The sequence below is a fragment of the Miniopterus natalensis genome, chromosome 13, assembly GCF_054644295.1.
Source record: "Miniopterus natalensis isolate mMinNat1 chromosome 13, mMinNat1.hap1, whole genome shotgun sequence".
NCBI classification, from domain to species: domain Eukaryota; kingdom Metazoa; phylum Chordata; class Mammalia; order Chiroptera; family Miniopteridae; genus Miniopterus; species Miniopterus natalensis.
In genome coordinates this window covers 34,483,081-34,510,808 of record NC_142093.1, presented here as the reverse complement: position 1 = coordinate 34,510,808, position 27,728 = coordinate 34,483,081, and the positions used below count along the sequence as shown (strand labels likewise).

Sequence of the window (27,728 nt, the reverse complement as noted above, 5' to 3'; positions counted from 1 at the left end):
TCAAAGATGTGACCAATTAAGTGAAAATAATTAAGCGTGGGATTCTGATATGGATAATGTTTTATAGCCTAATTGTTACGTTACTGGAAGCTGCTACATTTCCTCCAGTCTTAGAGAAAAGGAAAGAAAAACATGAATTTGAGGCAGGGAATTTTCGCTGGAAAGAGAGGAAGGAAATGGGTCTGAGTGTTTTGTGATTCAGGATTTGTCGAATAAAATGAAACAGCAGGGAAGACCGAAATATTGGGAGGAAATCGGATTTCACTGGGCACTTGTGAGTTGAGGCCAGGAGCTGGGGGCGGAGCGACGTAGGAAGGACTGAGGGAGGGACCCCGAGCAGCCCCACAACACAAGCAGGCCCTTGTTCAGTCAGCAGCACCGCGCGACTCCTTCTCTTCCTTAGTGTGTCGGTGACCATAGCAACAGTGGGGGCCGAACCTCTTCCCCCCGGCATGCGCAGTGCAGAGCGAGCGGACAGCGTCCTCAACAATGCAGCCCTTTTTTCTTCCGTGGGAGAACTACAACTCCCAAGAGACCACTGGGCGCCGCGGCACCGCCTCCCGCTGTGGCCCAGCCCCGGCCCCTCCCTCAGGCCCCGCCCTCCCGCTAGTCCCCCCCCCTCCCTCCGAGAGCGTGTCAGTGACCCAGAGGCGGTGTGAGGCGGAGGGACCGTCGGGGGGCGCCGCCGCCGCCGCCTCCACCAGCAGCGCCAGCCGTGCCGCGCGCTCGGATTTGCGTCGAGCCCTCCGGGAGCGCACCACAAAGCGGCCCCGCGCCTTCCCCTCCGTCCGAGGCTCCTCAGCGCTCGGCTCCGCGGCCAACTTCCCCTCGCCAGGCTTGGCCGGCTGGCGAGGAAGACGGCGACGAAACGCCGCGCTGTCTGCCCGCGCTCCCCGCGCTCGCACACTTCAGCCCCTCGCCCCGGGTCTGGGAGCTGTGCTGGGATTCCGGCCGCCAGCAATTGTCCGGTGAGTGGCCTCGGCGCGCCGCGGCAGGGCTGGTGAGGGATGCGAGCAAGACGGCCGCGCAACTTCCTTGGTGGCTTCTTCGGGCGGCGGGCCGACTCCCCCCGCCCGCCTGCGCGCCCCCGCGCCGGGGACGGCGAGGAGCGGAGTTTGCGGCGCCTGCATCCCGCGCCCTCGCTGGAGGAAGCGCCTTTGTCAGGAGCTGGCCCGGCCGCCCTCCCCCTCCGCCTGGGAGCGGGGCGCGGGGTGGCCAAGTCCGCGCCCCGCGCCCCGCACCGGCCGCGTGCTGCGGGAGGGGAGCTCCGCCGGGGCTGGGAGGAAAAGAGAAATGAAAGAGAAACAAAGGGGGCGGTGGGCTTTTCTTTTGTTTGGGCGAATCTTCTAACTTCTTTTGCCTTCCTTACATAACGCAGACTTCCAAGTTAGTCATTCTTTTTATTGTTATGATTATTGTCATCATCTCTGCGTGTCTCTCCCATTTCCTTTCATCTCTGGACCTCAGAGCATTTTAAAACACTAATTAATTACATCTCCCGGGCCCCTACGAAACAAGTTAATACGCCCGTTTCCGTCAGCGGGTAAACTGAGGCCGGTAAGAGCATTCTAATTGATGGATATGCTTGATCTTCCACCGCGCCTGGTGTCTGAGGACCTGAAAGCATTTATGAGTTGGAACTCGGCCTCCAATGCCCCGTGGAAAAGTTAAACATGCTCATTTTACTTATAGGTTAACTGAAGTCTAAAAGAAGTCTGGGTAATTGTTAGGTAGTTCAAACAATAACTCTTCTTACATAGTGTTTGAACCTTAGAACCTCAAAGGACTCTTTAAAAAGGCCCCAAGTGGGGGAAATACAGTAAATCATCAACTCGCCTCACCATCTACTTTTATTTTTGTACATACAAGTCTCTTGAAGGCAAGAGAGCAATGATGGAATGGGAGGGCGGATATTTTTAAATATAGGTTTAACAAAATTTAATCACTACACACAGAGAAATGTGTCTTAACAGCACCAACAACCTTCCTATCTCTAAGTCATCAACAGTATATCAGCAAATAATGAAATGAGCACTTTATCCATAGGTGCTGCTGGTGCTAAGGACTGAAGCTTTAAGTGCATGAAAAGGTTATTTATTTGTTTTGGTTCAAAGGCGGTGTACTTCACAAAGTGTTATTTTGTTTTCATAGCAGCTGATCTTTTTTTTCAGAATTGGCTTTGTCTTTTTCTACATTGAATGTGTATTACTTTTATGATTGACGAGAAACATAAGGGTCTTAAAAATTACTTAGTTTGCATAGTGGTGTGAATTTAAAGTTTTAAAATTGTGGAAAATACCCTGTTTCTACAGTTTAATTTTAGTTTATGATATTTTAAATAACTAATATAGAGAAAACGTTTTCTTAGAGTGATCAAATTTACATCTCAAAACATTGTCCTTGTTGTACAAATACAGCATATGAATTCCTTACGTTTTTTATTCATACCAACAGCCTCTTCTGGAGGAAAACACTTAACTCTGAGGACAAATTTATATATTTTTGGGAGTTGAATGAAACTGGAAGGTACCAGAAATTTAAATCCAGCATCTGTTCTACTAGTTATTTCCTGAGGTGGATAATGATCAGAACAGTGTGTGCTTTGACTCATCCTGGGTTCTCTTGAATTTATCTTTGTATTACCTAGTTGCCCCCAGATTTTAGATTCTGATGATTCCATCAGAAAAGGAATGTGAGACATTTGTTATTTTGATAATTTCCTTCAGTTCTGTAACTGGTTCCCTTTCTGTAGCATAAAAGAGATCTTGAGTTTAAAACAAATGACTGGAAAACAGGACAGTTAAATGTATGGAAAGTTGCATGTAGTGAAGTGGTTATAATACCTCATCTAATAAATATATGACTTTTAAAGTGAAAACTCTCACCTAGGTTTTTATTTCTGTTATAGAAGTGCTGTAATGTATTATTTGACTTGAAAAAAAGTGAGCTGGAAATTGTGTCTCAGTGGCAGATTTGGGGGAGGGGGTGTGAAATCTGTGCTCTCCTTAAAATTGTCATTTAAGTGATCTTACAGTTGGTTATGTTGCACTTTTCCTGTAGCATTTACAAACCAAATTTCCCAGAAGTATTTGTACTTTTAGGAAGCTACTTACACAGTGCCTTTGCTCAATTACTAGAGTCCAAATGCAGAAGTTGGTGTTGACCGGTGAAGCTGGCATTGAAGGTTTCCTGATTTCTTCAGGACCGCTTAAAGGAAATGACTGAAAATACAGGGCAGGGAATTGAGTCTCTAGTACTGCTGCATGGTACAGAGGCAAGTTTCAAGGAGAAGCCTGAGTATGTTTCCATTTGACTTTAAGGTTGTCAAAATGTCACTTTTACATTAAGAGTTCTGTCATTTCAGAATATACCTTATGGTTGTTCAATACATCATACAATAAGGACTAGAGTAGTCCTACTCTGTGTGAACAACTGTTTTCAGATAGAAGCTTCTGTGGCTGATAAAGATTTTAAGCCAAAGGACTTAGAACTGAAACTATCTTTCTAACATTCTCACATATATACATCTTACCATGACACATCAGTGTGAACCTACCCTAGTATTTATTAAATCAGAAAAGCATATATGGATTATCATACATTTAAACTATATATGTTTTAAAATTTCATAATGACAAGTATATGGTGGCACCGAGATGGTTCTAGGAATTTTTTTGGAACTATCATGTTATTCCAAAAGTTACATTAATGTATTTTAATTGAGAATAAAACAAATTTAAGAGCCAGTGGAAAAAAGGAAGAAAGTCAACAGAATGGAGGAAACCTGATGAAGATGTTTTTAAAGAGTACAATATTAAAGAGTCCTGGCAACATTATATAAAATTCTAGCTAAAGTCTATAAACACTGAATTCCACTCAGCACTTTCTGTTTATAGATTTCTAGCCACCTTTTTCTGATTTTCTCTAAATAGATCACATGGGAAAAGTAAATAGAAGTCATTCTTTCCAGGGATTTGGGGTTGTTGGAGATTTTTTTTTTTTTTACACATGTGGTAGTGGCCATTTACTGCTGTTTTTCTTTAAGCTTCACTTCTGCTAAAGAAAAATTTCCCCAGATTAATGTGTGGGATCCTCAAAACAAAAATATTGGTCACTGAAAGAACTAGATATAATTTCAAGTTATACCATTATTTTTTTTTAATGTTATCTTGAAAGACCACTCCTAATAATTTTTCCTTCCAAAGGTTAAAAATAATTGCCTAACATATTACACATAGTAGGTTTCTACATAGTTTTCGTTGCTGCTGAATGAATTTGCAAGTAATAAAGAGGAAGCACAAGATTTCTTGAATGTCAAGGAATTTCTAATATGTATTTTTTCTTTTTAAATAGAAATAAGTAATGGAAACAGGACCATCTGATTGGAGCCTTTAAATTAGCATAGCTTCCTTCAGAAATAAACTTAGAGGAAAAGAGCTTCATCAGGTAATTTAAGAGAAATGAATTGTAAATGAGTCTAAGAAAACCTGATTAGTTTTTCAGAATATTGTACAAGGTGTTTTAGTTTTTATTTTTGCCACAATAAACTCTTATTTCAGAAAAATAGGGTTCTACATAGTAGTCCTTGTATCACCCCTGTAATACTTTTATACACTTTAAAATAACCATTTACAGAAAAATAGGACATGTAGCTGGTGCCTATAAATGGGACAATCCTGACATTCGTCATCCCTCAGTTAATCTTGACCGTTGATACTTTTGTGTGTGTTTTTTAAGTTTTTAATTCAATACACATGTAATTTACTTCCTTTTCAAGAAATATATTGCTGATTTTTATTTTATAATGAATCTCTAGGGATGTTGCTAATTCTAAAAATATGTAGTACCCCCAGTTTCCCACCATCTTCTACAGTTTCTTTTTGTATTATTTTCTTGGCTACAGTTTGCTTTTTTTCTCTAAATTGTAAAATAAGCATACTTGACAAGTATGACAGTAATTTATTATGCTAAACTTCAGCTCAATTTCAGCATACAGGTATGTTGAATCTGTTTTGGAGATAGAAGCACACTTATTTTGAAGGGAGCTAAAGCAGGGATAGCAAATAGATTTCACCTTGGGTACCAAATCTGATTGCTTGGTGGTGGCTATCTGGAGTGTTATGTTCAGTAAACTGGGAGCCCTAGGTCACACTCAGCAGGAAAGAGTGCTGTGATTAGCAGTTTTTGCTGTTGGGTGGTCAGTGGACTTTTGGCATTAATGCCACATACTCATTTAGTAAGTACTTACTGGGTATCTTTTATGTGTCAGGCAATGATCTAGATGCTGATAGCACAGACTAAAATCCCTGCCTATGATATTTACATTCTAATAACAAGACACAGACAAATATCAGTAAAATATTTCATTTTTTAAAGGACAAATGACCTGGATTCTTCAATAAATAAATTGCAAGAACTAAGAGAGAGAGGGAACGATAAAATGAAAAGAGACTTACGAGGCATATCCACAAATGCAACATGGACCTTAGTTGTATCCTGCTTTGGGCAAACTAACTGTAAAAAGATGAAAAATTGGGGAAATTAGGACATTGATTGGATGTTTGATGAAAAGGAATTGTTAATTTTTTAAGGTATGATAATATGGTTTTTAAACAGAGTCCTTACCTTCTAGAGATATAATGTATTTATGAATTAAACTATGATATCAGGATTTTTACATTAAAATAATTTGGAAGGGAAAGGGGCATAAACACGATTGGCCATAATATTGAAAACTGTTGAAAGTAGATGATAGACACATGAGATTTCTTATATTCTCTACTTTTGTGTATGTTTGAAAATTTCCATAATGAACAGTTTTACACGTAGACACATACACAAAAATAAAATAGAGAGGGAAGAGAGAATATGTGGAATGTGTGTATGGGATGGAAGGAGGATGCCGAGAAGACCTCACTGAGGTGATAGGTATTTGAGTAAAGACCTGCAGTCGGTGAGGGAGGGAGTCTTCCAGGCAATCGTGGGCAAGACACTCCAGGCAGAGGGAACAGCAAGTACAGTGGCCCTGAGATAGGAGCTTGACCAGAATGCAAAAAACTGCAAGAAGACCAGTGGCTGGGTTAGAGTGAGAGTGTAGTAGGAGGTTAAGCCAGGGAGATAAAGGGAGGGTAGAGGAGACCAGATTCTGTAGGGCCTGGTTATCCATCCTTGCTTTAAAGTAAGGATATTTATTTTATACCCTTATTTAAAGTAAGTCTACTTTAGTGACCCTTGAAGCTATACACTTATTTTAACAATACTAGATTACTCAAAATATTTTTGGAACTTTTTAAAAAATTGCCTTCTAAACTAGTTTAAGTGCCACACATGAAAATAGCTCATTACTATATATACTTTATACTTGCTCCTTGGAAGGGGGTGGTATTAGCCACATGGTATCTCATTTTATTTATCAAATATCACTCAGAAAGGATTTTGACAGAAAATAGGAAACAACTTCAGGCTATTTTTAAAAAATATATCTTTATTGATTTCAGAGAGGAGAAAGGAGAGGGGGAGAGAGAGATAGAAACATCAATGATGAGAGAGTCATTGATTGGCTGCCTCCTACATGCCCTCTACTGGGGATTGAGCCTGCAACCCGGGCATGTGCCCTGACCAGGAATCGAACCCCCACCGCCTGGATCCTAGGTCGACACTCAAACTCTGAGCCATGCCTGGCCGGGCCAGACTATTTCTAAAACTCAGATCCACTCTGAGACTAAAAAGGAGTTTTAATAATATTTGAGACAATTGTAGCATCATTTGGAATAAGTATATAACCTGATTTACTAATATGGAAGAGACTATACTTATTTGGATATATAATTAAGTTTTGTCTAATATATTAAAGCACATAACACTTACATACAAGAAGACCATGCACAGTTCTTAATACTTAAGTACTCAAAACAGTTATGTAGATAAGTTTCATTTGTGTCATGCATTCAAGACTGAAAAGATGGCATTTATAATGTAATGAAACTGTAACATTTTTGTTCCTGTCATACACTGGGGAACTGAAAGACTTGTACACTTTTAGCTAAATGAATCTGGCTTTCAAGTCTTGTATTTATGCTTCAGCTCTCAAGCTAGTAGTTTTTTCAAGAACATGCTGATTTTTCATAAAGAACTGTTTTTAAATCTTTATTATTAAAATTATAGAAAAACTGGGTCTCTTGCTCCAAATGTTTGAAAGCCTCACCCCCCCCCAAAAAAAAGACATCATAAATATGGATTTTTAAAATCTACTCATGGTACAATATACATGTAGAGATTACTAGTTTTGAATGATTTTTTATAGGAATTAATTCTTTTTTAAAAATCCTCACCTGAGGCTATGTTTTTATTGATTTTAAAGAGAGAGGAAGGGAGAGAAAGAGAGAAAGAAACATCGATGTGAGAGAGAAACATCTATCGGTTGCCTCCCAGATGCACCTGAACCAGGGACTGAACCCGAAACCTAGGTATGTGCCCTGACCAGGAATCGAACCCTCAGCCCTTTGGTGCACAGGATGACGCTCCAACTGAGGTGAATCTGGTTTTCATTTCCATTTTTGTGGAATATATAACAGGATGTGGGAGTGAAGAAAGAGAAGGAGGGGAGAAGCAACAGAAGGAAGGAAAGAAAAAATTGGCTCTCACAAAAGTGTAAACAAGACTGTGAATAATTCTTGTAACTTGGATCTAAAAGTGACCGTGACCTAATGAGCTAAGACACAAAAGTATAAATTAAGTAGAGAATCGTAATAATGATACAGCTTCCATTTCAAGAAAAAAAGTTGCTTTGCAAAAGGGGCATCTTATATTTCATGTTGACTTAAACATTATGACCACTATAAACCTATACTTAATTTTGGAATTGATGATGGTTAACAATAATTAAGAATTGTTTAAAACTTCAATTTATTACTTAAGCTCTATAGATTTTTGCAGCATCAGGTTCCGGGTATTCTTCTCAGCTTATGCATGGCAAGGTACTTGTATTCTACATTCCTGCCTCTCTCACGTCATCTCTACCAGATTCATCTCCTCGTCGTTCTGCAACTAGCTCTGTTTATCTTCCTTTGCCAGCTTAGTAGTGCCCGTTACTCTTCCACAGTGTTTTCTACATTTGTCTGCTGTTTTGTATACTTATAAATTAGGCTTGGAATGAATTAAGGGCCCTAAATGTAAAGGGCACTTTTCCTGTTTGTGTCATAACTATGTAGCTTCTTTTTATCGTTTCTTGCCCTTGTTATAGGTATATGCTCTGGTGGAGAGATGGTGTATTCCATCCAGCCAGACACTAAGAGATAACTTGTGTGACCTGTAGGATGCAATACGTTTTAAACAGAATAATGTCAGAAACAACAATAAACTCATTGATTTGAAATCCTCATGAGTTAATCCTGCATCTATCCAGAACATATCTAAACTAGCAAAACTTGATAGTGGAATTAATGGCATAGTGGAATTTCAAAAGCTACTTTCAGCTCTGGGTGTATATTGTCAGTTCCAAAAATGTCAAATAAACAGGATCTTCATATTATTAGCTTAATATTAGCTTCATAGTAAATGGCCATGGGAAAAAACTGCCTGGACTTCTGTTGAGCTTCTTTTTGACAGTCAAGAGGAAAGGACAAAAAGATTAGTAATGTGAAGTTTATAACTCCTCCTTCCTTCCATGGAATAAGTTACAAGGTGATTGGCCCTGATTTTTTGTTAGTTGGTAGATGCTCATTGTAGTGTTCAACATAGTTGGCTTAATCTTTAGAAGGCACACTTTAATTTTACTTTTTAACAATAAGTGAAAACAGTCGGAAGTGCTTTGTTGGTTCTTCAAGACCTTAGTGTTATATTCCTGGTTCTCAACAGATGCTATCCACAGTACTTCATGTTCCTCAAGTTTACACCAGATTTAATGGACTGCATGTATTAGAAGCACTAAAGGCTGATTTCCTTTCGTTTTAAACTATAGTTAACACAATAGATTTTTCTTCGAAATGATTCTCACTACCATACTTTAAATTTACCAAAGGACCCAGACTAGTTAAATTACAAAATTATAAAAATCCAAATTACAAAACTAGTTAACTTTATCATTCATGAGCAAATGTGTTAAATGTGTGTCTTTTTTTAAAGTACTGGCTGCTTCTAATTAGAAACCACAGTCCTATAGACAGACTTCATGTAATTGAAAGCTTTTTAAATTTACTTACTGCTTTACTGTAATTTTCATTTAAAATGGGATGATTCAGTCTCTGAACTAGTCCCATCAGTTCACCAAAGGAGCAGTGAATTGTGAGGTGGGCTCTTAAACTGTTCAACATAGAAGAGATCTTTGACTAAAGCAATCCCAGACTTTTTCTCAATTCATCATTGACACTTATTCAAGGAAAAGAAAATCAGTTTGCTAAAGCTTTTTTGTTTTGTCTCTTTTAGAAACGTCCTACCAATTTATTTGCATATGGTTCAGCTCTTACAGACCAGTATTTTAAGGCTTTAGCCAGAATTTGCCTCCTAAGCTGTCTTTAAAATGGCTTTCAAAAAGGATTTGCTAGGTTTCAGAACTGAGTAGGCTGTTAATGATTCAATATGCCCCCTCATTCTCCTCCCACTTCTTAAACTGAAAGCTCCTTCATAGCATCTAGGTGCCTTGAGTCATCATGGCTAAACTCTCAAGAAGAATTGTTACGTGGAAAAACTCACCATGAAGTAAAACTGTCAGAAAACAGTTTGAGTCAGAGATCATTGATCACAGAGATACAGCCTGTAGGTTGTGGGCTTTATTTAATTTTTTTAATGTAAGTACATGTAAGACTTGTAAATTCTGAGGACTTGTTTATTCCCAGTTAAATTTTAGTTGGTTTGATTTTTATTATCTATTACATGAAAAGGGTTTTATTTTATTGATTTTAGAGAGAGGAAGGGGGGAGAGAGAGAGAGAGAAAAACACTGATAGGTTGCCTCCCACATGCACCCCACCCAGGGATCAAACCCACAACCTGGTTATGTGCCCTGACCAGGAATTGAACCCACCACCTTTTGGTGTACAGAATGATGCTCCAACCAACTGAGCAACACTGACCAGGGCAAGGATTTTGGTTTTTTATTGGACAAATATATCAGAGAGGAGAAGCAGTGTGATTCAGGATTAAAACCACTATACCAGAAGTCAAGAGACCTAGAGTCCTGGTCCTTACCTTTACAAGGTCAGCAACTTTATGATAGCCCTCTTTGGAACCAACTCATGGCAGACATAACTAATGGCTGACCCCAAACCAGTTCCCGACTCTTTTTGGTACAGCATGGTCAGCGGCTATATGGTTAGCATTGTAGATGAAATTTATCTGTCATCTCAACCTTGAAGGTCTCTTTCAGCTCCATGATTCCATGACTAAATGATTTGCCTATAGAAAGTGTCTCTCTTGTTTCTGAGTCTCTACTGTCTCTTCACATTGATAATTCAGGGTTGAAACTTATTGTGTGAATTGAAGAATTCTTTGAGTAAGTGCTCAAAAGTTGGAGATTATTTTTTATTATTCTTACTGGCATCCTGAATTGGTTTGGTAGAGGAGGAAAAAGAGAGGGGAAGATCTATCCCCAGCCCATGACCTCTCTTCTGTGTTTTCACATTTAAAATTCCAAGTGCCTACTAGACATATTAACTAAAATTCTTCAGACTTACCATGGTCTTAAAAAAAACCTCTTTATTTTAGCATGTTTACATTTCATTCAGTACTATAGACTGAATGTGTCCTCCCAAAATTCATATCTTGAAACCAATCCCCAATATGAGGGCATTTGGAGGTATAGCAGCCTTTGGGAGGTGATTAGGTCATGAGGGCATGGCCCTCATGAATGAGATTAGTGAGTTTATCAAAGACCCCAGAGAGAGCCTTTGATCCTTTTGTCATGTGAGGACACAGCAAAAAGATTGCCATCAGTGAACCAGGAAGCAGGCCCTCACCTGACAGGAGTCTGCCAGTGCCTTGATCTTGGACTTTCTAGTCTCCAGAGCTCCGAGAAATAAATCTCTCTTGTGTATAAGCCATCCAATCTGTTATTCTGTTATAGCAGCCTAAATGCACTAAGATTTGTTGTGATGTTAAAAACAAATGAATGGAGAAAATTCATGGGGGCCCTTAAAATTCCAAATGGAGCCCGGCCGGGTGTGGCTCAGCGGTTGAGCATCGACCTGGGATCCAGGCGATCGGGGTTCGATTCCCTGTCAGGGCACATGCCCGGGTTGCGGGCTCGAGCAGTGAATCTCTCATCATTGATGTTTCTCTCTCTCTCCCTCTCCTTCCCTCTCTCTGAAGTCAATAAAGATATATTTTTAAAAAAAAAATTCCAAGTGGAATGGAAATGAATAAAAATGGTTAGGGAAAACTTGATTTAAACTTATTTCAACTCCTGAATGTTACTGTGGCAAAAAACTTAGATTAGTGAAGTTCAGTAATGTGTCTGTTTGGAGGGCACATAATGAAGCAGAACGAATACTAGACTGAGAGACCAGAGGCCTGAGGTCTGTTTTTAACCTGGTTGGTGTCTTCCGTCTATGAAATGGTATCAGACCAATGCTTCTCAAACATTAATGTATTATGTGAATTACCTGGGGGTCAAATTAAGGTGCATATTCTGATTCAGTAAGTCTGCGTGGGCCTTGAGACATTTTTAACAAGCTTCCAGATGTGCTACTGCTGTGTGCCATGGACTACACTTCATAAAAATACTTTATGATATGGCGCTCCTTCTAGCTTAGAAGGTCTTTAAATCATAACTCCACTTCTTTCTCTCCAGTTCTTTTACATTAAGTTTCTTTAAACTTGTTCTTTTTGTTGCCTCTTGTCATAGACTCATTCCATAATTTCTCAGCCTGGTAGCTCCTTTAGTTTTGTTGTTTTTCCTTTCCAGAACCAACTTCATGGGCGGTCATGCAAGTTAGAGGTAAGGTAGTAAAATCAAAAGAGATTTTAGTTTGAAGAAAACGACTCAGTCCCTCCCCCCCACTGATTAGTAGCTTAGTTACCCTTGGGCAGTTGACTCAGTTTACTTAACCTCTCAAAGTTTTGAATAGCTTCCTAGTAGGGTTCTTGAAAGGAAAAGAAATAAGCATAAAGTAGGTGCTCAAAAATTGGAAATTATTTTTATTATTCTTTTTAGCATCCTGATTTGGTTTTGTAGAGGAGAAAAGAGAAAGATCTGTCCTCAGCCCAGGACCTCCCTTCTGTGTTTCACATTTAAAATTCCCACTGCCTCCTAGATATATTAACTAAAATTCTTCAAACTTACCATGGTCAAAAAGACCTCTTTATTTTTCTTATCTGTTCATTCCTGATGGAAGTTAATGTTTCACTCTCTACATGCCCAAGTCAGGAACCTGTTGGTTCTGCCTTGGTTTTTCAAGTACTGCTTTTCTCTGTCTTCACTTCTACCATCTTAGATAAAATAAGTTCTTTGTAATCTTTCACCTGGCCGGTTTTTATCTGATCTTGCTGGTGTTAACCTCCTGACTTTTCTCACGTCCTCCGTTTTCCCCTCCTCACACACCCTCCATATTGCTTTCAAAGTTATTTTCTTAAAAATCCTTTTTTTTTAAAAAACAGTATTTCTTGCGTGCCTGCTGTGTAGAAGGCACTGTGCAGGCATTGAGTATACAAGATGAGAGAACAAAATGAGAGCATTTTTTCCTAACGAAAATCACTCCCTAGGGATGGAGATAGATACTAAAAACAAGTAAGTCAGAACAAGGTGCTTTGAGAGCGAATAACAGGATTATATTGGGTGGTCAGAGAAAGTAGTTCTTAACACCTGAATACTTAAGTTACTATGTCAAGACTAGGAATGAGACAGCTAAGCAAAGAGCAGGATAATATTGTTCCAGGCTAAGGGTACAGCATGAGCAGAGACCCTGAGGTGGGGGAATGGAGTATGTTTTAGAAGTGAAAAATGCTAGGACACAAAGATGGATAGGATAGGGAGGGCGAGGGGTGCTATCAAGAACTTCCAGGTTTCTAGTATGAGCAGTTACTAGGTTAATAGTGGTACCATTTACTAAAACAGAAAGATTAGGAGTAGACGGGGTGGAATCATTAGTTTGTCAAATTTGAGAATATGAAAAAAATAAATGTAGTTGTCAGTCCTCTTTATGGTTCCCCATTTCTTGTAAGATGTTTCAGATTCTATCTTGGCTTATAAAGTCCTTAAATAGTTGGACTTTTAACCCTAACTTACCTTTCTAACTTTTTCCTCGGCTTCCCTTCATTACTTACTTAAGCCATCATGAAATTCTTACTATTCTCAAAACAGTTTTGAGACTCTGCAGGAGTTATTCTGGAATAAATGTCTGTGACTGAAGCCTTTTCATCCTTCAAAGCCTATCATGAATATTATTATCCTATAGAATCGTCTCCAAATTCTCCAGGTTTAGGTTAGTATCTCAGGCCTTTTTACCATCATTTGGTTAATATTTGGCTAATTCCTCTGTTATAGTACTTATCACATTGTATTAGAATTTCTCTTAAGATATCTGGATACATTTCACTAAACCATGAGCTACGTGGATACAGATATCAAAGCTTATTGTTTCTGTGTTTGCAGGATCTAGCATACAGGGTACATAGGAGGTGCTCAGAAAATGAATGAGTGGATATTGTTTGTCCATAAGCAATCTAACTCCACCCCGTGAACTGGGATGAGTGTTCTTTGCTTCCATAGGGTCCAAACACTACTTTTATCATATTGCATTGACATTAAATTGTCTTACATAAGTTGCCTAAGGATAGGAAATGAATATTGTTTTTCTTAGTCTTCCTAGTGCCAATACGGTGCTTAATTTGCAGTCAGGAAAATGCCATTAGACCATAGTTTCCTTATGGAACCTTTGGTAGATAGGCATTATGGGGGCTGGAGATAGTAGACAAAAATCCAGTATAATTATCAACATATCTCGAATGCTTGCTTGCTATTCTGGATAAAAAGATATACAAGTACGCTCAAAATAAAATAATAAAATCCAGTTATTTCTTTACAGTAGCTGTGGAGGTCACTTATTATCTCCATAGTGTGAAATCCAGTGACACTACTTCAGTATTCATCTTACCTGACCTCTCAGCAGCATTTGACATTGTTGACCACATTGTTTCCTACTTTTTGAAACATTTTTTCTTCACTTGCAGGATACCTGTACACCATAATCAGCACCTTGATGCTATTACTTTTTTTAGGAGTTGCTACTACTTTTTCAGTTTACTAAATTTTTGAATTCCTCAAGGCTTAGTCTTAGGCTTTCTTCTCTTACTCTATATGCTTTGCCTACGTGATATCATCTGTATGTTGAAGATTTCCAAGCTTATGTTTCCTATATCTACAAAGTGTGGCAAAAGTAGGTTTACAGTTGTTCACATGGAAAATAATACAATAATTAGTAAATAATAATACAAGAGTAAACTTACCCATACTCACTACTATAGACCTACTTTTGCCTACCCTGTATAAATATTTCCAGCTCTTCCTATGGATGTCTCAAAGGTACCTCAGATATCCATGTTCAAGTTCAAACACATGGGAGCCTCAAAAGTACCAGACTACAGAAGTTTTTGAAGAATGATTTATTAATTTCCACAATCATCCCCCTCCCCAAAACATTCTGTTTAGCAGGAAATAGTTTCCATACTAAAATAATCATTTCTAAATATTTGATAATATAAATATTCAAGTAAATAGAAATTGACTATCAGAAGTATTGTAACAATAAACCTTTATTTGGCTACTATTATGTGCTAGGTACTTCATTTAATTCTTACAACAATCCTTGAGGTAGGTAATATTATATTAGTGAAAAGTAATAACCTGTAATGATTTTAAGTATAGACTCTTAATCAAGACTTCTCGGATTCCTATCCCAAATGTCAACCCTATCATTTATTAGCTGTGTGACCTCAGGCAACTTACTGATCTGGGCCTCAGTTTCTTCATCTATAAAACAGAGATGATAATATTTATCTCCTAAGAACATTATTAGGAATTAAAGATTAATATGTAAAGATCTTTGTAAAATGCTTGGCACCTATTATAATAAGCACTGTATACATGTTAATATTATTACTTATTATCTTAGGTTTACGAATAAGGAAACTGAACCTTAGTGAAGTTGGTCCAAGACTTACAGCTATTAAATGACAGTGCCAGGAGACAAACAGACATTCTGACTCCAGAACTCCCTTAACCACTCATTTTACTTTATTTCAACTAATAATTTACCTCATCCTCTTGCACATAGACAGACTCCATATTAATGGCCTCATTGTTATCATAAGAGTATTGTAATTCATTCCAGTGCTCACACCTGGCGTTTAAAATGTAGAAGATCTAAAATATGTGGGTAAAGGCTCATTTCAGTATAATCTAAGAAGCCCAAGGATATACATCTTAATTCCATTTTATTCTATGTGCATTGTTTGTTTTTCCCCCTCTTTCTTGTTAGCAATTAAGTCATCAAAATTCCTAGAAAATGGAAGTACTACTTTTATATTATTCTTAAGTGTCTTTAGTTGTGATTTATGTATTCTGTTAAGTCTTATTTTTCTAAACATTTTCAGAATGATTTGGGGGCTTAGTAGCATGTCATATTCACAGAGTGCCTAAAATAAATAATTTCTGATATGTTTAACTATTTTACCTGTTTATAAATTACATAGTGATTTGTCCAGAGTCTAAAATGTTTTAATTTCCCAAGGAGTTTTCCTTTGAATTTGAATTTTATTAGCTGCTTTTTTAATAGGAACTTAGATTTTAGTATTTTGGTGTCTTTGTATTAAAGCCTATGTGTAGTTGAATCTGCTTAATTTTATAAGCTTTAGTTTCTGACTCTCATTTAGGCTTTTAGTAAAAAAGCACATCTGGTTACTATTTACAGCTTCTATAGATGACTTGTCCCCCTTTCCCCCCGTACTTATTTCTTTTTTCCATTGTTGATTTTTTTATTCTCACTGATTTGTGGCAAAAGATATAATTCTTGTAGCCTTTGAATTTAGCAGGGAGAAGTTCTTAAGGAGAGTAAACTTCAAAAAACCAGAATCATCTGTGAGGGAAGAAACTGCTTTTACCTTGTTTTTGGAACTGAATTCTGTGACCTAGTGTATTTACTTTTGTGGAAACAAATACACTTAAAATAGTGTATTTCTATCAGTTAAAACTTTTGACAATAAAACTCCACTCAAACTGGCTTACAAGGGGAAAAGATTTACTGGTTTGTGTAAACTGGTCCAGGATAGGTGTGGCTTCAAGAATATCTCCACCCAAGACTGAAAACAATGTCACCAAGACTTGATTTCTGTGTGTTTCTTAGCACTGCTTTCTCAGTGTTGGCTTCATTCTCCAGCTCTACATGAGGAAAAGATAACTTCAGTCCCTACAGCCCCTAAATCCTCACAATGTTGTGTATCTGGAAAGAATGACCATCATTTTCCTAGAAGCCCCAGGAGAAATCTCACTGCAACTTTTGGCTCAGACTGGCCCATTCCCCTTGTAGGAGGGGAATGTGAGGCTCTGACTGGGACTGAGCCATAAGCCCAGCCATCAAGTTTGAGGGCATAGTCAACTCCACCAGATACATATAACCTATTTCCAAAAAGGAAATGAAGATACCATTACACCACAGGAAGTGTGAGACTTTGCCAGGCAACATAAAGTAGATGTCCTTAACACTTGATAGTGCTTTCCTTTTCTATTTTACACATATCTTTGAATTTCATATAGCTTAAAATTCTCAGCAAGGATCTCCTCTATTAATACTTTCACATATTAACATTTGTCAAAGCACTGGAGTCTGTGTAAGCTAACATGATTATTTTTCATAATAGAAATAAACAAGATTCTATTTAACATATTGTTCTTTCTCTTTGAGGGCCTGACAGATATAAAATTGCTGATATTTGAATCTGTATGTTTGGTGGAGTTTTTGTTGTTGTTGTTTGTATACCTTTGACCACAGAGTCAATTACTGTGTTTACTGAGCCAAGTTTATCTACAAAGACAAATAGCAAAGCTTCCTATTCATTCTAGCTAAATCAGTTAGGTTATTCACACATTTATTGAACACTTGCCAAAAGCTTTTTTTATCAATAAAAAGCCATCTTATAATAAAGGTTTATTTTGTTTTAGAATATAAAAAAAGTGAGGGTTCTCAACTTCACTATGTTACTTTGCAACTCTTGCCTCACTTTCCTTCAACATTGTGTAGGTGGCGGAAAGAAACCAAGGCATTCAGAACAAAATGTGAAGTAAAGGGAAATTTTTAGACAGCAATATATTGTGAAAATGACTTAAACTTACTGTAAGAACAATCTTTTATAGAGAAATATAAATGTAGGCACTTTAATACATCCTTGACATTCAATGAAAAAAATACTAGGCTTAGAATACCATTTTTCTAGATAACTAACTTGGACTCTTTTTCATATAAGTACCACCTCAGTAAACTGCAATTAAAGTAAGTTTTGTCTAATTCCTATTCTTAATATTTTTTTAAAAAGACTTCTTAATAACTCATATAGTATTCCCTTTTTTGGTGATTATGAAAATGTTCTTCAGTCAATAATTAGACTATTTATAAATTTTCCAAGACTACTTTAAAATCACACTATTTTGGAAGGTCTACTTAATTTTTTTAATTTTTATTTTTTAACATATCTTTATTAATTTCAGAGAGAGGAAAGGAAGGAGAGAGAGAGATAGAAACATCAATGATGAGAGATTCATCGATGGGCTGCCTCCTGCACTCCCCTGGCTGGGGATCGAGCCCACAACCCAGGCATGTGCCCTGACCAGGAATCGAACCCTGACCACCTGGATCCCAGGTTGATGCTCAACGGCTGAGCCATGCCTGGCTGGGCGTGGTTCACTTTAAATGAACCATCCTATATTTATAAAATGCACTGACACCTATATAAAAACCAAGCAAATAAATACATTGCTCATTCTAAAAGATGTAGAATACAGTCAATAACTGCTAATATTGCTGATCCACATAGTCATGGGAATTTCTTTGATGACTCTAATGTTAATCTAGCACCTTCTAAGGTAATGTATATACTATTAAGTTTTTATTCAAATCATTGATCACCTCCCTAGACGTTAGAAACATTGTAAGTTTTGTTAGAAGTTATTCTCAACTCTTAATTATACTACTAAGAATTATTGTGATGGCTGAAATAGAAAGCTCGATATTTGATGTGTTCTAATAAGCTCCATACTTTTTAAAAATATGTTTTTATTGATTTCAGAGAGAGGAAGGACAAGAGGGGGAGAGAGAGAAACATCAATGATGAGAGTCATTGATTGGCTGCCTCCTGCATGCCCCCTACTGGGAATCAAACCCAAAACCCAGGCATGTGCCCTAACCTGGAATTGAACTTGACCACCTGGTTCATAGGTCAACACTCAACCACTGAGCCACACCGGCCAGGCTAAGCTCCATTACTTTTGATTTTTAAGTTTTAAACCATGTGTCTTTTGGCTCCACCATAATTCAAATTCTTTCCTACTTTTCCCCAAATTTAAAATGTATGCAGAACTTGGGGAAAGTACATTTGCAAATCCGATAACTTAGTTTTAAAAGCATAGGAATGTATCATGTATAAAAGACTATTACATCATTTAAAACAGGAAATCTCAGAAAATGGGGGGGGGTCTTAATTTTAATAGCTGTGTTAAAATGAGACTATCTCTCATTTAATCTTTGTATCTACAACTCCCAGCACAGTTCCTGACCCATAGTAGACACTATAAATGTTTATTGAATTAACATCAGTTTTAGAAATGTCAAAATGAGGTGGTATTTTTCTAGGCATTAAAAGTACACCTCCTACTGTTATATCTACACCCCCACACCTTTGTATCTAAATTTCGATAAAAATAGTTTCTCAATTTTGAGTATGAAGAAAACTGATTATTTTTTATCTATCCAATCTTCGCCTGCGCTAGAATTACTTAAAAGGCAACTCACTTTAACAGCATTCCTCCTTTTCAGGTATTTATAATATAGAATATAGATTCTATATTATATGAATGGGAAGAACCTGTTTTTATCTGAGGTGATTGGGAAAAAAGATAAATTAAGGTGGAAAACCAGTTTGAAAAGAGGATCTATTCCTATCTAGTGGTGAGTCCTAACAAGCATAGTTAGAGGAAGCTAAATGCTGACTTTCAAATGTTAACTGAGGCAACAATCTAGATTTCCCAGGTTAGTTCCAATTTCAGGTAAAGTAATCCTTTGACAACAAAGTTCGCAAAAGGGCAGTTGCAGTCATGGGCTCATTGGAAAGAGAGTTCGAGAAAAACAGTTAAAACAGTGTTAAATGAATATATTTTTAACACAGCAAGGTTCTAGAAGACATCCACTTCCAAGTCAAGCCGTATTCAGCAATGTTTAAAAACCTGACTGACAACGTTGTTTAGGAAACATTGCTGTGATGTCATAATCTAAAGCATGGCCTCCCAACAAATTTATAATTTTCTCTTTTGCCAGGATAATAAAGGGGAAAGATAATTGTCATGGTTTTTGTTTACACTGAACTGAATTTTAAGGGAGGTTTTATATCTTGGCATACAAATATTAAAAATCACAATTGATTTGTATTTCTTTAGTTTTCTTCCACCCCACCTCGCTCCTTATCCCTAAAGGTAAACTCATCCTTAGTCAAATTTATCCTGGTTCTCAGTACCTAAAAATAAGTAAACTATATTGAGTATCAAATGGAGATTCATTTTAATCAGTTTTGGCCTGGTTAGTTTTAAATAGTTTAATAAGCATCTTGCAGGTTTATATACAGTTTACATACTTGCCTTTGAGAAATGTGTACGCAACTCATCTTACTCGTGGAGAGAGCCACATTACTGGTCTGTTCTTGATCCATTTAACCTGAGAAAAAGGAAAGAAAAAAAACCATCTCTGACTGGTGATGTGACAGGTCTCCCACGTTCCTTAGGGAAAGAGCCTTCCCTCTGGGAGAAATTGAACAACACACACAAATGCTGAGGGAGCCCACACTAGCCATTTGTATTCATCAATATAGATTTTCATATATAAACAGTAAAAGAATTACCAAGACACGTGAGGAGAATCAGTAACTAGAAAAAGGATCCATGCTTTGCTGCCTTGTCTTTTGTGGCTTTCTATGACTTCATCACCCATTTTGTCTAATGCATTTGTCTAATATATTTCCCTCTCCATCTTCAGATTAACTTTTATATCAGTTTTACTGTTTGGGAGACAGAACTCTTTCTTTGAGAAAACTTCCTAAAAATTCCCAAAGTGAATTTTGTGTGTCTACCACAGCCTATATTTTGGGTCGGACTATCCCAACATTCCATCCAAATTTCGTGAAAACCAATTTTACCATAATGCAATATTAAATAGACTAAATTTTTTAACTTGACATAATACATTATTTTTAACTTAGACATTGTTGCTAGACATATTCTGACCCCGGTTTGATTGACCTTTGCTGTGTAGAATGAATGGTAAAGGACACATGCTTAAATTCAGATCTCAGCTTTTGCCACTTAATGTCTAAATGACTTTGAGTAAATTCTTTAGCCTGATTTGCTCATCTGTCATAGGACAGTTATAAAGATTGAGTTTAACAAATGTGAAATTCTTATTACCTGCTACATGGTTGTTTTCTTCTCCTGTCTGAAACCTTGAGTACCGGCTTTTGTTCAAAAGTATAGTTCGATCTCTTTACCCTGGCTCTTAAGGCCCACTGTATCAGGCACTTCTTTACCTTTCAGCTGCCTCTCATTCAGTTATTAAACATTTATTTGGTGCTTGTAGATAGACACTGAGCTTAGAAATACGGTCCTTGATTTCCACAGACTTACTGTTTGTTGATCTCTTAACCAAACCCTACACTCCAGGGAACCTACTAACTTTACCCTTTCCTAAGCATACAATACGGTTTTTTTCTCCTTGCTTTTTTTTTTTTTTTTTTTTTTAAATCTTGGTGCATGTTGTTCCTAGCACCTGAAATGCCTTTTCTCCACTTATCAAAATCTAGTCTGTCTTCCATGGCCCAACTCAGATACCTCTCCTTCAATGAAGCTTTCCTGGATTCTCTTCTACCAAAGTAGTAACACTTTATTTTGGAGTCTTATAGTACCTGTGGTCTTTTACTTTAATATAGTACCTGTCCTATACTGATTTTGGTTGGGTTGATTTACACTTTTTTTTTTTATAACTAAGTAAGCAAGTGGTGGTGTAGGGAATCAGTCATACCTTTTGCACTAGTTTGAATACTCTCATAACTTCTGGCATTGTAGTGAATGCTCAGTAATATTTGTTGGATTAGTAGTTATATTATTAGTGACTTTAGCACAAAATTAAAAATGGGGAGACTACAGCCCTCAGTTTAAAAATTGCTTCAATACCTAAATTAATTAAAGTGCAAGGGAAGCCCACAATTGCTGTTGTTAGTAAAAGATATCGTTAATAAACACTTAATGGAAAGTACTAATCTAGAATATTGGAAGAAGGGTCGCTTTTCATAATCCTGTTGTGGAGAGGTCCCATCTGGTAAACTAGAAGTATTAGGTGTGTTTTTTTAAACTATTTTTAGCTATTTAGTCAAATAGGACTGTAAGCTAATATTTCCCTTTATAATAAACTGGAAAAACATAGGTAAAGTATTTTTCTGAGGTGTGTGAGCTGTCTAGTAAATTTTGGAACATGAGTAGGGCAAGGGAATTCCTGATTTATAGCCAGTCTAACAGAAGTAAGGGTGGCCTGGATGTGTGACTCCCAGCTGAAGTGGGACAGTCTTGTGGAACTGAGCCCTTTAACTTATGGGATCTGAGCTAAGTCTGGGTAGTAGCAGAATTGAATTGAATTGTTGGATACTCAGTTGGTGCCAAAGAATTGATTAACTGATTGGTGTTAGAGAAAACACCCCTTAGTTGCATTTATTGAAAGTGATGTAAGATGTTGGCAAAACCATAAAGCAAAAATCCATGTCTACAACTTAAGTTAGATTGAAAGAGAACATAAGATGAAAAATTCCAACCCTAATTGTGAATTTTGTAATTTCTGGTACAAAAAGCAGTTGGTTTGGGAAAGTCTTCAGCTCATTCTAGAAGAAGTAGGAATGACAATACCTAGAATATTTAAACTTATGCAAGTTCTAAAGCTGCATAAGTTTTTCTGATCTCTTTTTCTTAAAAAAAAAAAATCAGTATTTGAATTCCAGATGTATGTTAGCATCCAGTGATCTTGAGCTCATGGCAGTTTTTTAAAAAATGTAGTTAATGCTTTATTTATTATAACAGCTTTATTGAGATATCTTTTATATACCACACAGTTCACCCACTTAAAGTGTCCACTTCAGTGGTTTGTAGTATAGTCACAGAGTTGTGTAACTATCATCACAGTCAATTTTAAAACATTTTCAGCACCTGAAAAAGAAACCCCATAGCCTTTAGCTGTCGCTCCCCAATCCTCTGGGTCCACCCATGCTGTTGAAAAGGGTGAGATTTCATTCTTTTTATGGCTGAGTAGTAGTCCATTGTATATACGTACCACAACTTTTTATCCACTCATCTATTGATAGGTACTTGGGTTGCTTCTATGTCTTGGCTATTGTAAATAACACTGTAGTGAACATATATGTTCTTATTCTTTCGAGTTAGTGTTTTGGGTTTCTCCGGATATATTCCCAGAAGTGGAATCACTGGGGCATAAGGCAGTTGCATTTTTAATTTTTTGAGGACCCTCCATACTGCTTTCTACAATGACTGCACCAATCGTCATTCCCCCGAACAGTGCATGAGGGTTCCCTTTTCTCCATATCCTTGCCAGCATTTGTTTGTTGACTTATTGATGCTAGCCTTCTGACAGATATGAGGTGATATCTCATTGTGGTTTTAATTTGCATTTCTCCGATGATTAATGACTTTGAGCATCTATATATATGTCTATTGGCCACCTATATGTCCTCTTTGGGGAATTCCATATGTATTTAGGTCCTCCCTGTGGCAGTACTTTTGGTATTTAGATTCCTTTCTTTTGTTTAAGGAGACTTCCAGGTTAGCAAAGTCCACAAGTAGGAGTGTGAACAGCCACTTCAGGGAGGCCTGGCCTAACTGCCAAGCAGAAAGAAACAAATCTTCATGATATACCAATCATCGCTTTTATTTGTCTAATTTTCAGCTTTCTCTTTTATGTTATAAAATTATAACAACACACAGCAAAGAATAGAGCTAGAGGTGAAGATTTGACCATCTCGTGATAATTCATGCAAGGTATGAATTACTTGTTGGCTGACTGCTCTGTTCTTTAGCATTTGTGGTATTGCCTCCAAAACTAATAAAACTAATGTAGAAGTCAAAAAGATCTATTAACTAGCTCAACTACTTAGCCCTGTGACCTTCATCAAATAACTGACCCTCCCTGGATATAGATTTTTCTCATCTATAAAACGAGGGAATTGAAAATTGAGCAAGTTGAATAGGATATTTTTAAAGATTCTTTCCAGCTTTAAAATGTGATTATGTGATACAGTAAAACCAGTGATTTTTTTTTTCTTCTTCCCATCCCCAACAAGGAAGAATTATGCCTTGTTGAAAAATCTTAGGCTGCAGTGTACCTTTTCCTCAAAAGGATTGGAGTTCGATGGATTGGGCAAGTAAAAACCTGGACACATGTAGATATTTAGGAAAGAATTATTGTAGAATAATAAATGCTTTAAAAAAAAATTTTTTTTTTAAACATGTCTTTATTGATTTGAGAGAGAGAGAAACATCAATGATGAGAGAGTCATTGACCGGCTGCCTCCTGCACTCCCCCGACTGGGCATCGAGCCCACAACCCGGGCATGTACCCTGACCAGGAATCAAACCCTGATCGCCTGGATCCTAGGTCGACGCTCAGCTGCTGAGCCACGCCCTGCCGGGCACAAATGCTTTTTATGTGAGTTTGCCTTACGGATTAGAGGAACGTGACTTGAGTGTCACCAGTGAGGTGCAACTAAAGGATGAAATAATTTGCACACTTGTTGTGGGTGTGGCTAGAAGCAAAGGGACTGTGAGGAGTGAGTGCTTCATTGCTTCCTTAGAAGCATTCAGAGATCATTAGAGAAGGAGCAAGCTCTAGGAGGTCAGTTGTGTCCAAGGGTGAAATCAACTAAATAAGAAAAATAGGACTGTAAGAAAAAGAAAAAACTGAAAAGGCCTAAAAATTGCGAGGTAAGTGCACTTTGTTTTGTTTAGTTTTTTTTCTGGAATGGTTTTTAAACATCTTTAGGGTACTAGAAATTTAACATTGGTCCCTGACCTCAACTGAGGTAATTGCTAGAAGTTCAGGCATTGTAGATAAAGACAAGGAAGCTTTAAGACACTTGTAAGCCAAGCCAAATATGGAAGAAGAGTAGGGGGAAGGTCATTTAGATTCAGGTTCATTTGTCTCACCAGCCAAGAAAACTAATTAAAGTTTTGTTTTTGTATTTGACTGGCCTCCATGTTGTTATTAATCAGACATTGTTGTAAATAAGGCATATGTGAACAACAAAAAGAATTCAGGATGGGGAAGAAAAGCTTAAAAATTTAATTGTAGCCCTTTTTTCCCTTCTAACTATAGGTCTTTGTCCTGTTATAATAGTAGTTCATCATACTCAGAAAATATAGAGGTTTTGTTTGTAATGTCTCAGAGCTCTTTAAGAAAAATGTATTTCCTCAGAAGATTATTTTGTATGAACAGAGCTTGATGTACATAAGGAATTTTCATACTCTTAATGCTTTTCTTAATCATTAAAGTAGTACATGATCATAGCATATGAACTATTGACATTTTGGTTGCCCTAAGAATTGAGCAAGAAATACACTACCACAGTTAATAAGAGAGTCAATATGTTGGTCTAACGAATGGCAAGTCCTCAAGTTTTGTTATGGCACAGATAATCACAACGACATTCTATTTAGTATGAGTATAGGGCCTGTCATGTCCGGCTTCTTGAGCAGTTTCATCAGACTAGAATCATGACCAATGCAGGTGCACCAAATAGCAATATCATAGGTAGAATATGCCCAGATCATTTGTATAGATATGTTTCCTGGACTGAATGTGTATCTACATTGGACAGAAGCAGGATACCTGAGCAGATTATGTCAGTAACCTACATGGGCCTGCTGCCAGCAGAACAAGCAAAAGAAACATGCAGATTTACTGAACAGCTTCAGGGGATGTGACACAGTTGTGTGGAATGCTGGGAAGCAACAGAATTAAACTCGCTGCTGTAAAGTAGAGGGTGGTTCATCTTGTGCCAAGGTGTTAGGTGACAAGGTATTATTAGACTTAGGACCACCAAAAGGATTTTTTATATTAGAGAGTATCGGCCCCTAGACTCAAGTTGAGTATCAGTTTAATGGGTGGATAGTATAGATCAGCGACTTTCAGCTAGTGTGCCACAGAATTTTTAAAATATGTAAAACCTGACCATTTAGTCAGGGGCACTTACCTCTTTCCCCTTAGATTGTGAAAGAAAAAAATGACAACAGCCAACACAATAGCCTCCCAGAATGAATGAATCAAAATTATAACCATTATTTTGTCAGATCGGCAAAAAATATAACTTTTTTTGGTGTGCTGCAGAATTTTAGTAATTAGTTTATATATGCCAGGAGATGAAGAAGGTTGAAAATTGCTGATATAAGTGGTTTGCATGTGTAACTTATTGAACAGGTATGAACTATCATTTACTCTTGTGACTTAATTTAGCATGTTTTTAAAAATCTTAAATATAATTAAGCACAAAACAAGTTCACTTTTGGCTGTGTAGAGGAATAGACTAGTTCTTTGCACAACCCTTCACCATAAGAAAACACATTTCTTAAGAGAAGGTATGGGGGAATTTGGAGTAACAGACAGTAACTCCTCAAATGAAGCTTACAAGTAGCATAATCTAAAAGCAGCTAAGATCAATAAGTATGGTGCCTTTCGTAGCTACTTGAAGCTTGTATACTCCCAGCTCACCTCTGGGTACTGCTGTCATTTCTCCATGTTCATGAGCAGCAAATGAATCTGATCTATATTATTTTAAATTATAAAGCTGGATCATGTGATGTTTGTCTTTTGCTGCCTCGCTTTTATGTGGAATCTAAAGAACTTAATAAACTGATGAACAGAATAGATTCAATGACATGGAAGCACAGATGAGACTGACGAATGTCAGAGGGATGGAGGAGGGCAGGTGAGTGGAGGGGGAGAGAGTAACTAAAGAATTTATATGCATATACGCACAACCCAAGGACACGGACAATGGTGGGGAGAGGGACTGGGGGGAGGGATGGGATGGGGTGGAACGGGTCATCGGGGAGAAAAAGGGACATCTGTAATATTTTTAACAAAAAATAAATTATAAAGCTGGGAATAAACAAGCATGATCAATTGAAAATGTGATTGAATTTTCACCTGTTCTTATGCCTGGGATATATAGTGTTTTATAACAAAACCCCCCCCCAAAAAATCTGATTCATTTGGTAGTGCTAAAAGGGGCACTCTTTCTTCACATATGAATAATATTGATTCTTCTTTTTTTTTAAACGGAGTGTTCCTTAACAGATTATTATACTAAATCTGTTCAAATAGGCTGTTACACTATCCTGAAAAGGTAATTTAGTGTCTTAGCTATACTTCTGACATTTATAGAGCATTTATATAGTTAATTAAGTTAGCCCTTTAAGAAATGAATAATCCCTTTTGAAGTACCTAATTCCATATCTTGAAAATAAGCCCATGTTAAAATTTTTTCTGTGCTTCCTCCTTGCTTCCGTTTCTTCCCTTTTGGGCCACAGACTTCCTTAAGGAGGAGGTGAGAGAGAAGTGAATTCTCAGTTCAGCCAATAGAATCTAGAATTATATAGTGTTTACCTATTTTGCATAACACAGGCTCACCCACACACATTATGTGATGCTTAAGTGAAAGAACACTGAGCAGACAGCTATTCAGTGTGTGATTCCAAGTGTAATTGGGAGATGCTTTGAATACTATCTGGATTTTACCCTCTGTTGAGAAGGTGGTTTGTCTAGCTTGTGGTGATAGCGATAGAATAAAGAGGTAGGTGTTTTGTGGCTTAATTTTAAGTGTAACATTATCAGTACTTCAGGTTAAAGGTAAGTTTGTAAAAGGAATGATTTGAATCATAATTAATCAGATCATTTATATTTGTTTCACTTTTTTTCCTACATTCAGCTTTAGAAGTGTGTAATGTACGAATTGCATTTCCTTCCGTTTTCGGGAAAAGGTTGAATAAATCTTATGTTCCAAGGCTTTTGTGTACTTAGGGAGGCTTTACACTGTTACTCTCACCTCCCATCATCAGTCTTAAAGAAAGCATAAGAAAAATAACTGGGTGTTTATTACCTGTCGACTGAAAATTTTTCATTTATAATATTTTTCCAATCCAAGCTACAGCATTTGGTGTAGGGTTTTTTTACATGCTTTAGAACTTAATGTTGTCTATTACTTTCTTTTGAGTTATTAAATTTGAGAATTATATTGCTCTCTGAAGGAAATTGGTAGCCAGAATGATGGTACTGTCACTGTATTTTGGTTAGCTGTTGACAGTTTATCAGAATCTAGTTTTTTTAACTGTAGATCTTCTCCTGAGTTGCTCTCAAAGAGATGTAGGCCTTTGGGATAACTAGTTTACCAAGATAGGGGAAAAATGTAAAGAATTGTTTTAAATGTTGAGAG

At 37.3% G+C, this 27,728-nt stretch overlaps 1 protein-coding gene across 1 annotated transcript in view; it reads left to right on the top strand.

Moving 5' to 3' along the window:
* Positions 1 to 825: 825 nt before the first annotated feature.
* PELI1 (pellino E3 ubiquitin protein ligase 1) overlaps positions 826 to 27,728 on the top strand; it is a 51,931-nt gene continuing 25,028 nt past the window's right edge. The window contains exon 1 of the mRNA XM_087823596.1: positions 826 to 968. The gene's annotated coding sequence lies outside the window, so the exon portion shown is untranslated. The remainder of the gene's footprint in view (positions 969 to 27,728) is intronic.